Raw genomic sequence first — 12,724 nt, 5'->3', positions numbered from 1 at the left:
GTTTCTATTTACCTTTCACCAACTTGTTTTTCTTTATTAGGTGCTTATAAGTTATCCAGGTCTATATCATATTATTATCATAGTTACAGAAACGAGGACAATCCTTTGACCTAAAATGTTTGGTAGTCTCTTACCTTTGAGAAAATGGGAAAGGCTACAGACCTGAAAGAAATTCTGCACTATAGGTGGCTTCATTGAGATGACTCAGTAACTGGCACCTGTATATATCTTTAAAACCTCTCCTTCCTCTGCCAATCTTTTAACATATTTAAAATTGTAAATATTTGGAGTTTTTATATAACTCCAAGCCATAGCCCATTTATTTGTTTTTATACTGACTCTTCTTATGTACATAACATGAATGGCAGTTAAATAAAGTTCTCTTATTCTATAAACATCCTTTAAAGATGATGTTTTTCATAAGCTTCATTTTTATTTCAAGATGTTTTCTAGGTAGTTATATTATTCATGAAGCTATTTTTATTGCTATTTCACTACTCATAATAAATAAATATATTTAAACTTTCATTATTGCTTATTGCTTACACTCTAATTTTACAGCTAAATTCATGACACATTTGTTCTGAGATTTTAAAAAAGGGTGGGGAACAGGAAGATGCAGTACCTTAGAACTTTCTATCCAGGGGCTGTGGCACAGGGGCCTGTTGCTCCATGGTTTAAAGTAGTGCAGAAAAGTTAATGTCTTCAGCCTTGGGGAAGCAGTGGGGACTCCCAGTCAAGGGCAGCTTTCTTTGTCAAACCAGTACCCAAAGAAGTATTATCTTTTCCTTTGTATACTATAATATCAAAGTAATAAATAATTGCTACTTTACAGTAAAGCAGAACTTATCTTTAGGACAACTATTGAAGAGAACAAAAACTTGATATTATTTTTTATATTGCTATAAAAATAATGTATTATTTTTATTAGAAACTGATAAATCAAAATTATTTTTAATGGTTATTAGCTAATAAGAACAGGCTGTATATGTATATGTACAAGAAGTTTGAGGTTCATTTTAAAAATGATAATTATATCATCAATTGCTTTATTTGAATAATATTTTATATAATGATGGTCTGTTTCCTAAATGGCTTATAAGTAAACACAGATTTGAAGGTGTGTTCATACACAATGGCTGGCTTAATTAACTCTAGTGAGAAAAATCACAGCTGCAGGCCAAAAAACTTTTTTATTTATTGTAATGCTATATAAACAGACTGAGTCTTTTTTAGTCATTATTACTGTTTTATGCTTTATGTATTATATTAACATCCAATAGAGCAATATTGTACAAAATAAAATTTATAATAGGCATTTTTCAGCTTCTGCTAAATAACAACAAATTCATTTCTTTTCATCAAACATGTTTTCTGATTTATGTATCTCTTTATCAGATATTTATTGAGTGCCTACTATGTGCTAGACAGAGATGAAACAGCAGCGGAAAGCAGAGGTGGAATTCTTCTCAAGCTCAAAATGTTAATTTGGTACTGTGGATTCCTTCTTTTTGTAATTATATATGCTAAACCCCCCAGTATGAGGAATTGGGATTTAATGTACGCCGTTTTCTGCAGAGAAGAAAAGAAACTCTTCTACTTCATAAAAGAGAGAATTTGTTATTGAAATCATTGAACAGGGAATAAATAAGAATCCTACTATTAATATGTTACTGTTAGAGTCTATAAATGTTAGGCGCTTATTTCTCAAAACTCCGTTTTTGAAACTATAATCAGGCAATAATAATAATTCTGCTAAAAGCCCAAATTTCTGAATATTCCCTGTTTTGATATTTTAGAAATATTTTAAAATTTTTGCTAGTTTTACCTTAAATAGGGGCTTTTATCTGATGATAGGTAATTTTCCCTTTAAGAAATACTAAAGTAGTTTATAAAACTTGTGCCAAGAACAAGCTCTAAATTATTTTAAAATGTTCAATGTTAGTAAATGGAAATTTAGTCACAATTAATTCACAATTGCTCTTTAGGAATTTTAGTAACTCCTATATTGGAAAAATGTAAACCCTTTCTATAGAGACCTACATTTATTTTCATTAAATGTACTTGAATGTTAATACCTATTAACTGTCTCAGATAGTTCCTGAAACTGATGCTGAAGTCATTTCGTGAAAAAAATCACACACTATATTTTATCATCATAATAAATGTGTTAATGTTATCATGGTTATTTATTTTGGCTTTCAATTTCATTAAGTAATACTATTGTCTTAAAAATTTATTACAGAGGGGAGAAAACAAATGCATGTCATTTGGCTGTCTCACTGATGTCAAAGTTTCTTTTCATTCTGGGGGCTGGGTACTGTGGGGAGAAAAAGTGGTGTTAGGAAAATAAAGTCTCTGTCTTTCTTGGAGATGGGGGTACTATTTTATGAATCCAATTTCGTATCTATCTTGCCATCTGTCACTAGGCAGAAGAGATATAGGATAGTGGCAAACTCATGTTGAAAAGGCCGTCCTGGGATAACAAAGAGAAAAGTTAATGGACATGGATTTACAAATTATTAATGATTTTTCTTGTCATTTCTTGAAAAATGAAAGCTATGCACGCTGCCTCTCTCCCCAAACAGATTGCATTTTATTCCTCTGCAGTTTGTCCATCAGCCTTCACTCTGACAACATAATCCAGAACTAATCCAGAGCATTCAGTTTTCCTTGTTGGCTCTCAGGCAGCCTGCTTAGACAAATCCTGCTACCTGTCAGCCCTCCTGTGGGTGCCAAACCGGCTGCCAGGTTAACCTCTGGGGAAGCAGGAAGACCTGCTGATTTAACCCCTACTTCCCTTCCTGTAATCCACAGTAAATAGGGAGGATGTGAATAGGCTAACTGTTTTAATCAGGCCTGGATCCCTTAAAATCTGTTTCATACACAGCTTTAAGAACTCAGGTTATGAACATCCCTACGTAAAACCACATGGCAGTTCCTCCAAAACGTGGGTCTTAAAGAAGCAGATGGATCAGATACACTGAAAGGTCTTAAATCCTCTAAAGTAGCCTGTGAAATATATATACCATTTCCCTGAGCCACATTATTCGTTATAAATACTTCCTAATTATCAGGATGAGGTCTAATTTGATTGTTATGAAAACTCCTATTTTGTTAATTTCAATATGACTGCCATAATTTACCTTTTCTTTATCCCCTGTCTTCCCTAATACATGTATATGCACACACATTAATTCTTATTGCATGACAGTGAATTTGAATATTGTTTACAGATTGGTCTCAAATGATTCCAATATGAGCAAATAACTAGACAAAGTTTTCAAATGAGTAAATATAAATTAATGTTGCATGACATTTAAATGACTCATATTGAATTGATCCAGAAGAAAAATGGAGCAACTTAAGGTAAAAAGCCTCTTGAAAATACTCACTCTTCAAAAAGAACAACACACTACCTTCTCCTTGTTGGAATTCAAGGCACATCAGTCTATCTGCTCCTGCAGCATCAACAATCCACAGCAGAAAAAAACTTGCATAAGCATGGTGTTCCAAGGCACGCTTTAAAATTCCACTAAGTTTAGTATCCTGAGAAATGTGATGAAAACTCACTCAGGTCTTTTAACGTTAGGAAGGCGAGATATTCAGGTCAATAGGGGAGGAGGTGAGCTTAGACCAGTCCCTGGAGAGGGTATCTGAACTCCACCATAAACAAGTGGTGGGAATCACTGTGACTTCTAATGAGGATCTTCAGTTCTCCTTCATTTAATTGCAGGCTTTTCTTTAAGAGTGAGAAGGGCAAGGTTTGCTTCTTCCCTACTTATTCCCTCCCACATAACAGAGGATGAAAAATGAGGAATGTTCCTTATGCAAAACACCCAGATGTGGTTTTGATGAAGTGAGTGCACTTGTACACACATAAACACACACACACATAACACACTCACTTGATGGTTTCTAACCTAACCAGTTATGATATTAAATGTTGTATTCCTACTTCTGCTTGCTGAGTTGACCCATCTATTATTATGTAATGACCCTCTTTCTCTCTTTTTATAGTTTTTGTCTTGAAATCAATTTTTAATTATTGTGATAACAAATGTGTTTTTGTAAAAATAATTGTATCAACTTTTATGCAATAGAAATAAAAATAATAGTTTTGTACTTCAGTACCTAATAATTAAAAAAACTAATATTTATATAATTTTCTCTTTTTTACTCAAAAGATAATGTTTGTGCTTGTTTAAAAATAGATTTTCAATTTTTTAAAAAACTTATTTGGGCTTGTTTGTTAGCATTCTTTTCACCTTTCTTTCTCTTTTGATGGTCCATGATTTTTTTTCTTTTACTCTTTTAAATTTATATTTGTTTTATTGGTGATAAAGTTTGCTAGGATGTCAGTCAGTAATTTATGATAAAGCAGCTGAATTTCATGGTTAAGGTGAGAACCAGGGATTAATTGTCAAACACCACCATGTAAGATAAAGCTTCTTTTAAAGCAGACCGATTTGTTTATGTTCTTTTTGATAAGTAGGTAGTTATTAAACTGAAATTTGGAAATAAAATTTAACATTAGAAAGGCAGGATGAGATTTAAAAATTCAACCACTGGAATAAAAAGTCTTTAAAGTATTCTATTAGGTAATATTGATCATTATTAAAAATGTTTTTGAAAGAAGACTTCATTACAATAATGACTAAGTTTTGTGATAAGATACACTGGGGCTATAATCTCCAGATTGACTAGGGCTGATAACCAAGTCACTCACTAGGAGCCAGAGGCCAGGAAATATGGACTTGGGTAGAGGGAAGTGGGCAGAAGGGGATGTGAGGTTGGGGAGAAGTCAGTTGATTTGGGATGCAGCTGGGGATGCAGGGAGAAAATGTGGCTGCACGAAAGAGAATGGAGTGAAATTTGGGGAGAGAAAATCTATGTAAGCAAGTTAAGAAGAGAAAGGGAATAGTGAATAAAAATAGAAAAAGAGGAAGGAAAGAAAGGCATCTGTGCATAGGTTTACATATTAACATACCCCATATAATGGAAAATAATCACAGGAGTTTTAGAAAATAGTGTTACTCAGTAATGCAATCATTGTGCCATGTTTGAAACTTCAAGAATATGTATTTTAGGATTGTAAAGATACATACCTTAACACATAGAATGCAAGAAAAATACTTTAATAATTATATGAAGGCACAGAGGCTAGGAGCATGATCTACAGAGCAGGACTGCCTAGGTTTGAAACTCAGTTCCACCATTCACTAGCTGGGTAATATAGGGAGGAACTATTCTCTTTGTGTTTTATTTTCCCCCTCTCTAAAATGAGGAATATTTATCCATAGTGATGTTGTGCAGATTCCTTTGGATAATATATGTGTAGTGCTTAGAATGGAGCTTGACATGCATTATAGGAGTTCAGTGCAGTTTAGCAGTTACTCCTGAGTACAAATGCACTTAAACCTCCATTAAACTTCCAGTGTTAGAACTCTTTAGTCAGAAATCATAGGTTGGTATTTTTAAAATTAACATATCAAGTTGTTTAAGGTTCATATTAAGCAGAATATTTAGAATCTATACATCATAATTATTTCCAGTGCTTTGGAGCTTTAAAAAAGAACTTTGATCCTTTGAGATACTGACTAAATTGATTTTAAAAACACTTGTACACTTCTTTGCCCTGAAATATTTCAGGGCTTAAGTTGACCTACTTTTTGTTTGTTTTTGACATATTTACTCAGCGAAGAATACGCTATTTTCAGAATGGATTGTAAGAAAAGTAGCAAGATGCATCATCGAAGCTATCTATTAAATAGAAATACAAAAAAAACCTATAGCACCCTGGGTTGCCATTTGGTAATAATGACATAAAGCAACTTCAGCTTGAGCAGTCATGCTGTTTAGAATACATTAACTGTTATACAATTAATCAATATGTTGTAAACAAATGCTGAAAATGTTAGGTCATTTTTGATCATCTTTCCTTTCAAAAGCACCAGCTGTAAGGGGTTATCTGGTTATCGATCATGTTTCTTATCAGCCCTGTACATTATGGTATGTTTGTAGTTGGTACATAATCTAAACAACGCTGGCCTAATTCATCGACCTTTGAAATCTGGGTCTAAATGGCAGTAAAACAAGAAGACTGATAACACTTAAAGAAGTCTTTAACTCGGTCTCACTGTCTGGTAAAATTTGAAATGATTCCAGCCTGTAAAGTAAACTACATGGCACATGTTACCTAAGGAACAGTGTTCAAACCAATGGAGGAGAATAAAATTTGAACTTTGAATTTTTAAGTCAGCAATTATTTTCAGCAAAGAAGAAACTATACCTGTTAGAATCAATATAAAAATTTCAATTTGTCAGAACCTAGCTTCCACTTTCAGCCAAGTGATAATGAGATGCCCTCAGAGTCTGAATGAAATGTAGATTATTTTAATTTGGAATGAAATATCTCTAATGGTGTTTTGTGGTTTGGGGATTTTTGGAAAAATTTTGTCAAGTACTTGCAACATACATTCAGTGAATAGACGCATATATGTTTTTCCTGAATAAACTGGTAAAAAGTGATTTTAAAATATATAAGCCATCACAAATTAAAAACAAAAGAGAGGAAAGTCTAAATTAAGTTGAGTCAACCAACTAGTGGGAACCTTTAATTAATAATACATTTCTGCATTCTTCACCAGCCCCCACAAGTTTGACTTATACCCACTTTGGCTTGTTGTAAATGGGATCATTCAGTACTTATATGTAACATCATTACTTCTATCACCTAAGGATATTCTATTGTATGGACATGTCAACAAATAGTCTCCTTTTGATATATAAGTTTGTTTTCAAGTTATCACCATTTTGACGATTCAGGTTTATAGTATCTTTGCTTCTTTTACACTTACTATTTCCTTAGGACAAATCCTTAGACATAAATTGAATGGGTTAGATGGTACCTATGTTTAACACTCCACTCTATATTGCTGTATTAACTTTTAGAAAGAGTGCAGCAATTTATACTTTTACTTCCTTTTTATATATCTATTAGCGTCCATAGTCCATTAACACTATTTCCATGTTTTTTGTTGTTGCTTCCTAAGCTGATAGACAAAGTTTGCCTTTAATTTGCATTTAACTGTGAGAGTGAACAACTTTTCAGAGTTACTGGCCAGTTTATTACTTTTCCTGATGCCTCTGTTTCTTTGCCATTGTACACTTTCCCATTGGGAAAGTTGGGAAACTTTTTCTTATTTATTTGAAAGCTTTTTACATAAAAGTGTATTCCACTTTATTATATATAACAAATATTTATTTAAATATAGTAATGTATTTTACTATATATTGCAAATATTTCCCCTTTCTGTATTTTAATTATTACTGTGATTTTTAATTTCTAGATTTATTCCATTATGATCATAGAATATGGCCTCTGAAAATTCTGTTTTTGGATTTTCTTGCTCTTTGTTACCTAATATATGGTCATTTTAAAACATTTTATGAATGCTTAGAGAAGAAAACATATTCTTCATTATAGGTTGAATCAAAAACATTAATTTGATAATATTCAAAATTCTATATTTGATTCTCTTTTCATCTACGTAATCTAACAGAGGTTGTATGGTAAAGTAAATCCTCCTCCTACAATTAAATACCAGAAAATTTCCAGGAGTCTTAAAAATTTATAACAGTATTTGCATTACACATTTTGATACTGTTATTAATTACTGAAAGTTACGACTGTTATGCTTTTATGTAGAAAGAATCATGCTTCTTTTAGCTTAAAATAACCTTCTTGGACATATATAATATTTTTATTCTGTTGTATATATTGTTTGCAAGTGATTTGATATCCTTTTACTTTATTTCTTCTGTGTCATTTGCTAAGGGATTCTTCCATTTGCTTAGTATTTATGTGTATATCTCCTTTAGTGAAGCAGAGTTTTAATCGTTTGAAGGTGACTCTCTTGGCCAGGCTTCAATATAAGGCTTACAGTGATTACAAAAAATGTATTAGAGATGACTGTTTGTCATGTTTTAGATAATTTTCACAAAACACTGGAATTACCCATTCTTTGAGAGACCAAACTGACTAACAATGAAGTTATGAGTTTGCTTCACATTGGGGTAAGCTTAAAATTCAGTTGTGATTTTAAAAGGCAGAACTTATAATTAATGGAACTAGTCACAGTTTTGACAACTTGCTCAGACTGTTTCCTCTCTTTAGAACAGAATATTTGATTCATTTATTTGCAACTTTGTATCCCAGTTGCAAATTCTAGGAGAACTGAAAAGTTCCATTCAATATCTTGTTGCATTATATTTAGGTAATGATACAAATTTCATTTTTTCTCTTCTCTTCAATATCATGTGGGAATTTAATATATATTCTATATTTAGTATAGAGTAAGTGAGAGACAAAAACAAAACAAAAAAGCAACTTAAAAGTAGAGGTTAAGTTGTTTCCTTTCTAAAACTGAAACTGCACACACAAGAAATCTCTCCATTAAAATAATGAGCTATTGTTGAGCTAAAAAGGAAAATGAGAAACAGAATTTATATAGCAGTGAAAACAATCTCATTTTAATAAAACAGCTTTTTCCAAGTCAATTCTATTCATATCTTTTATGGGTACGCATAGGCCATACGTTCATTCATTTATCAATTATAAATTTATCGAATGGTTCATTCATCCCAAAACTTACATATACAAAAAACAAGCCATTGTGAGTCATACACCTAGTACTATGAAGATACTTGAAACATAGCATAACAGTAATTTTGCACTTATGGAATTTGTCATACAGTGGGGAGATAACACATGGTCACAATTAAGTAAATATAGATATGGAGAAATTTTATTAGAAGCTGATATGAAACTTATTTTATGAAGAGACTCCCCCTACCATGCCTCCCAATGATGTTTTGGTGATATTTTGATGAGTTACAATCTGGACAGAGGCTAGGCTTCCAAGGACAGGCTATCAGCTGGCGCCTAGGTTTCATAAGACAGAGAAAGCCCTCTGCCTAATAGAGGGACATTTGGCCGTGCTGGTTGACTGAGCATTGATTGTGTGGGGAAAGCATAAGAAGGTAAGAAGACTTCTTGGAGCCAGGTACGGTGGCTCATGCCTGTAATCCCAGTACTTTAGGAGGCCGAGGTGGGTAGATCACTTGAGGCCGGGAGTTTGAGACCAGCCTGGCTGACATGGTGAAACCCCATCTCTACAAAAACTTAGCTGGGCGTGGTGGCATGCGCCTGTAATCTCAGCTACTTGGGAGGCTGAGGCACAAGGATTGCTGGAGCCTGGGAGGCAAAGGTTGCAGTTTGAGGCGAGATAGCATCATTGCCCTCCAGCCTGGGTAACAGAGCAAGACTGTATCTCAGAAAAACAAAACAAGACGTCCTGGGGAAGCCCAGCTAAGACAGGGACTTGGGGAAGACAAAAAAATAGCCAATAAGCATTTTAAACTGCTTTTAAATTGTTTCTGAGGTTCTTTCGTGTGAAATACCTGTCTTGCAAGTTATAACATTTTATGTTAAAAAAATCTTTGTTTCTCATCAATTAGTATGTGTCTTTTTGGGAAACATTACAAAGTATAGAGTATCACATACCGACTGGTGCCAGGTGAAAACAGAACTAACTGGTTGCATAGATCTTACAAACCAGAGGAAAAGGGAGAAGCTGACATTTGAGTAACAGTAAATCAAAATTTTTGATGTGGCATAACTCATCCACAAAATTACACTCCTCTTCCATAGGAGTTTAGAAAATGGAAAGATTATTTCCTACTGTATAATTAGAAGATCTGTAGAAACAGTGGGATTTGAAAACAGGTTTCTTTGATGAGTGAATGCTGATCATAAGAGAAGTTAATATATTGGGGGATATTTCCAATGAGAAGAAGAAGAGTGGGTGGATTTAGAAATGTAGACATGTATCAGGTATATTCAGAGAATGGGGAATATTTCAGTTTGTTTAGTCCTTAAAAGCAAAATCTGAGAGTTGAAAAAATGTTGAATATGCATATTTGAAAGGACTTAACAGGTTCCGAAATATTATATTACTTACCGAATGAATAGCAATAAGTTCATTGCCAAATTAATAGACATGTTGAAGGTAATTTTCATAAAAACTCATGATTTGTTTTAATAAACTAGTTCTAAAGCTTATCTAGAGTAATAAACATATGAGCATATATTCAGAAAAAATACAGTGATAAAACTGAAAATACAGATGCAATTATTTAAACATTTCAGTAGTGATTCTGAGAATGGGCAGACAAATAAATGTATTAGGAGTCCTTGAAATAGACTTATTGGGCTAAAGCAGATATTAGGGTTGGATTGCAAAGGGAAGGATTATTTGGTAAATAGTGTTAGCTGATACTTTGGAAAAAAAGATAATGTAAATCCTGACATTTCGCATCTCATATTTAGAAAATCATGTGATATCAAATAATTTTAAAACATAGAAACATCCCAAAATAAAAAGATTGAAATACCTATCAAATTTTTATTTGGGCACAGAAAAGGAAGAATATGACTGGCAAATTTTAGAAGCAACTGAAGTCATCATGGAGTTGAATGTCTATAATTGACATAAAATTGATATAAACAAATAGGATATAAATACATAGGATATAATGAAATAGAAGTTTGAGGGCAGGAGAGTCCATTTTGGATTGCAGCAGCTGAAGAAGGCACATCAACATCAGAATTTCCTTAGAAAGGAAAGGATTTCTTCAGAGTAGGACAAGTGGAGAGGAGTTAAGTGTGAAGTGGCCTGGAGCTGTGAAAGACATTTGCAGGGCAAAATGATCCTACTGGCCTGTGCAGAAGCAGAACATGCTGTTGGGAACAGCTGAGAGGTCAGATTAAGGAAGGTCTTGAAAATCAGTCTTAGGAGTACCCTATATGGTACAAAATGACTTAGAAAATGGCTGTGGGAAATTAGGCATGAAATAAAGATGGCCAGACACTTTTTATTTTCAATTAATTTCTTTCCATTTGAGTACCCAGTGTTTTGTCTTTTCAGTATAAATCTCCAGAATGGAAAAGTCAAAACTATGTTTCCATTAAGATTTGTTTGTCACCTTTTGTTCTGAGCGGGAAAGACCAAATCCTTTTACAAGAGTTAATTCAACTTCAAAGCCAAATGACAGGAGGCAAGCACACACTTACCACAATAGTTTTGTGACAGTTATTAATAGTATTTTTTATTTCTGATTGAATGTATTTCAACTAATCATTCTAGCATTGCTACAAGATTGTCTTGCCATACCTTATAACTTCTAAAATAGCAAGACATTCTCAAGTGTAATAAAATATGGGACAACACTTCTTGGTGTTTGCCACTTTTGTTGATTACAATGCTCCATCTTATCTCCTTGGCCCTTTCATTGATGATTCCTGCTTAAGGTGTCATCACTCAACTTTCTCATGACAGTTGAACTGCAAAAAAATAAGAAGGATGAAAACTGAGATCATTTTTTAAAGAAGGATTTGCTAACTTTTAGAAATGCTTAATAAAAATGGCTAATATATATAACTATGTATGTAAATATGATAGCCAAACCAGTTATTTAAGCACATTTACTCTTTAAAACAATCCACTGAGGTAAGTACCCACCTTACATGTGGAGAAACTGAGGCTTATAGAGGTTATGTAACTTGCTGGGATCACTTAACTGGTGAGTGGCACAGCTAGCATTTGAATCTAGACAATGTAGCTCCAAATTTCAGGCTCTTAGCTACTACATCATATCACATCCACCATTTCCTACATGTTGAATTCTCCTTATTTGTCAAGATTCGGTTAACTCTTACCTTCAATGAGGACTTCTCTAATTCCTCACCTGGATTTACTCACTGTATTCTTTAGGCTCTCAGTAACCTTAACTTGTACCTTTACTATAGCATGTGTCATATTACAGTTTAATCTCTTATAGTTTTATATTTTATAACAAACATTGCAAATTGCAGACTGAATTGGGAAGAAGGGTCATTTTGATTTACTGAGGTAATGTTTAAGTATATTTTATTTTGAATGCTTCTGCATGGCGCACACTGTAGAGTTATTTAGAGTTCCCACTATACCCTCATGTCTTATGCTTAGCTAGTTCCTGAATTTGCATTTTCTGGCTGTACTCTCAAAGGCTGTTGCTTCTGTGTTCTGTGTTGTGTATTTTCTTTTACCCTCTGCTTATTTTCCCTACATTCTTCCTTCTTCACGTTTCCCCAAACTCACCTCTGGGTTAAAAGCTCTTTGAACTCAGATCCTGTGTTTTATTCATTTTTTTTTTATTTGCTTTCATCACCATATACCACAGAGCCTGGCATATAGCTAGAAATAATTACAATGACTTTAAAAATTTTTTGGTCTGCTCTTCTTGATGCTTAGGATTACATAAAACTTCTATCAAAATAGGAGTGCTCTAATTAAATATTTCCAAGAAATGTTTGAAAGGACATTACTACCATTTACCTTCACATAAACAATTTTTAAATGGCTTAAATGTCACTTGTGAATAATTCCTGTAGAACTATGTCTATAGCTTTTGTTTAAAAATACATACACGATTTTTCCATCAGTAAAGATGTTTAAATTTAGTCAAATGTTTGGTAGTAATCTCACCAAATAGCTATTTGAGGAAGAGTATTTTTTTTCCACAGCACTTTGAGTCTAGATATAGTCATAATGGTTTCAAGTCATTATTTCTTATTTGACAGGATGTTATTTTCTTAAACTGTAGTAACACTCAACTTGGA

Source organism: Rhinopithecus roxellana, chromosome 2 (assembly GCF_007565055.1).
Source record: "Rhinopithecus roxellana isolate Shanxi Qingling chromosome 2, ASM756505v1, whole genome shotgun sequence".
Taxonomy (NCBI): domain Eukaryota; kingdom Metazoa; phylum Chordata; class Mammalia; order Primates; family Cercopithecidae; genus Rhinopithecus; species Rhinopithecus roxellana.
The sequence above is the reverse complement of the archived record's forward strand: the minus strand, read 5'-3'. Positions refer to the sequence as shown.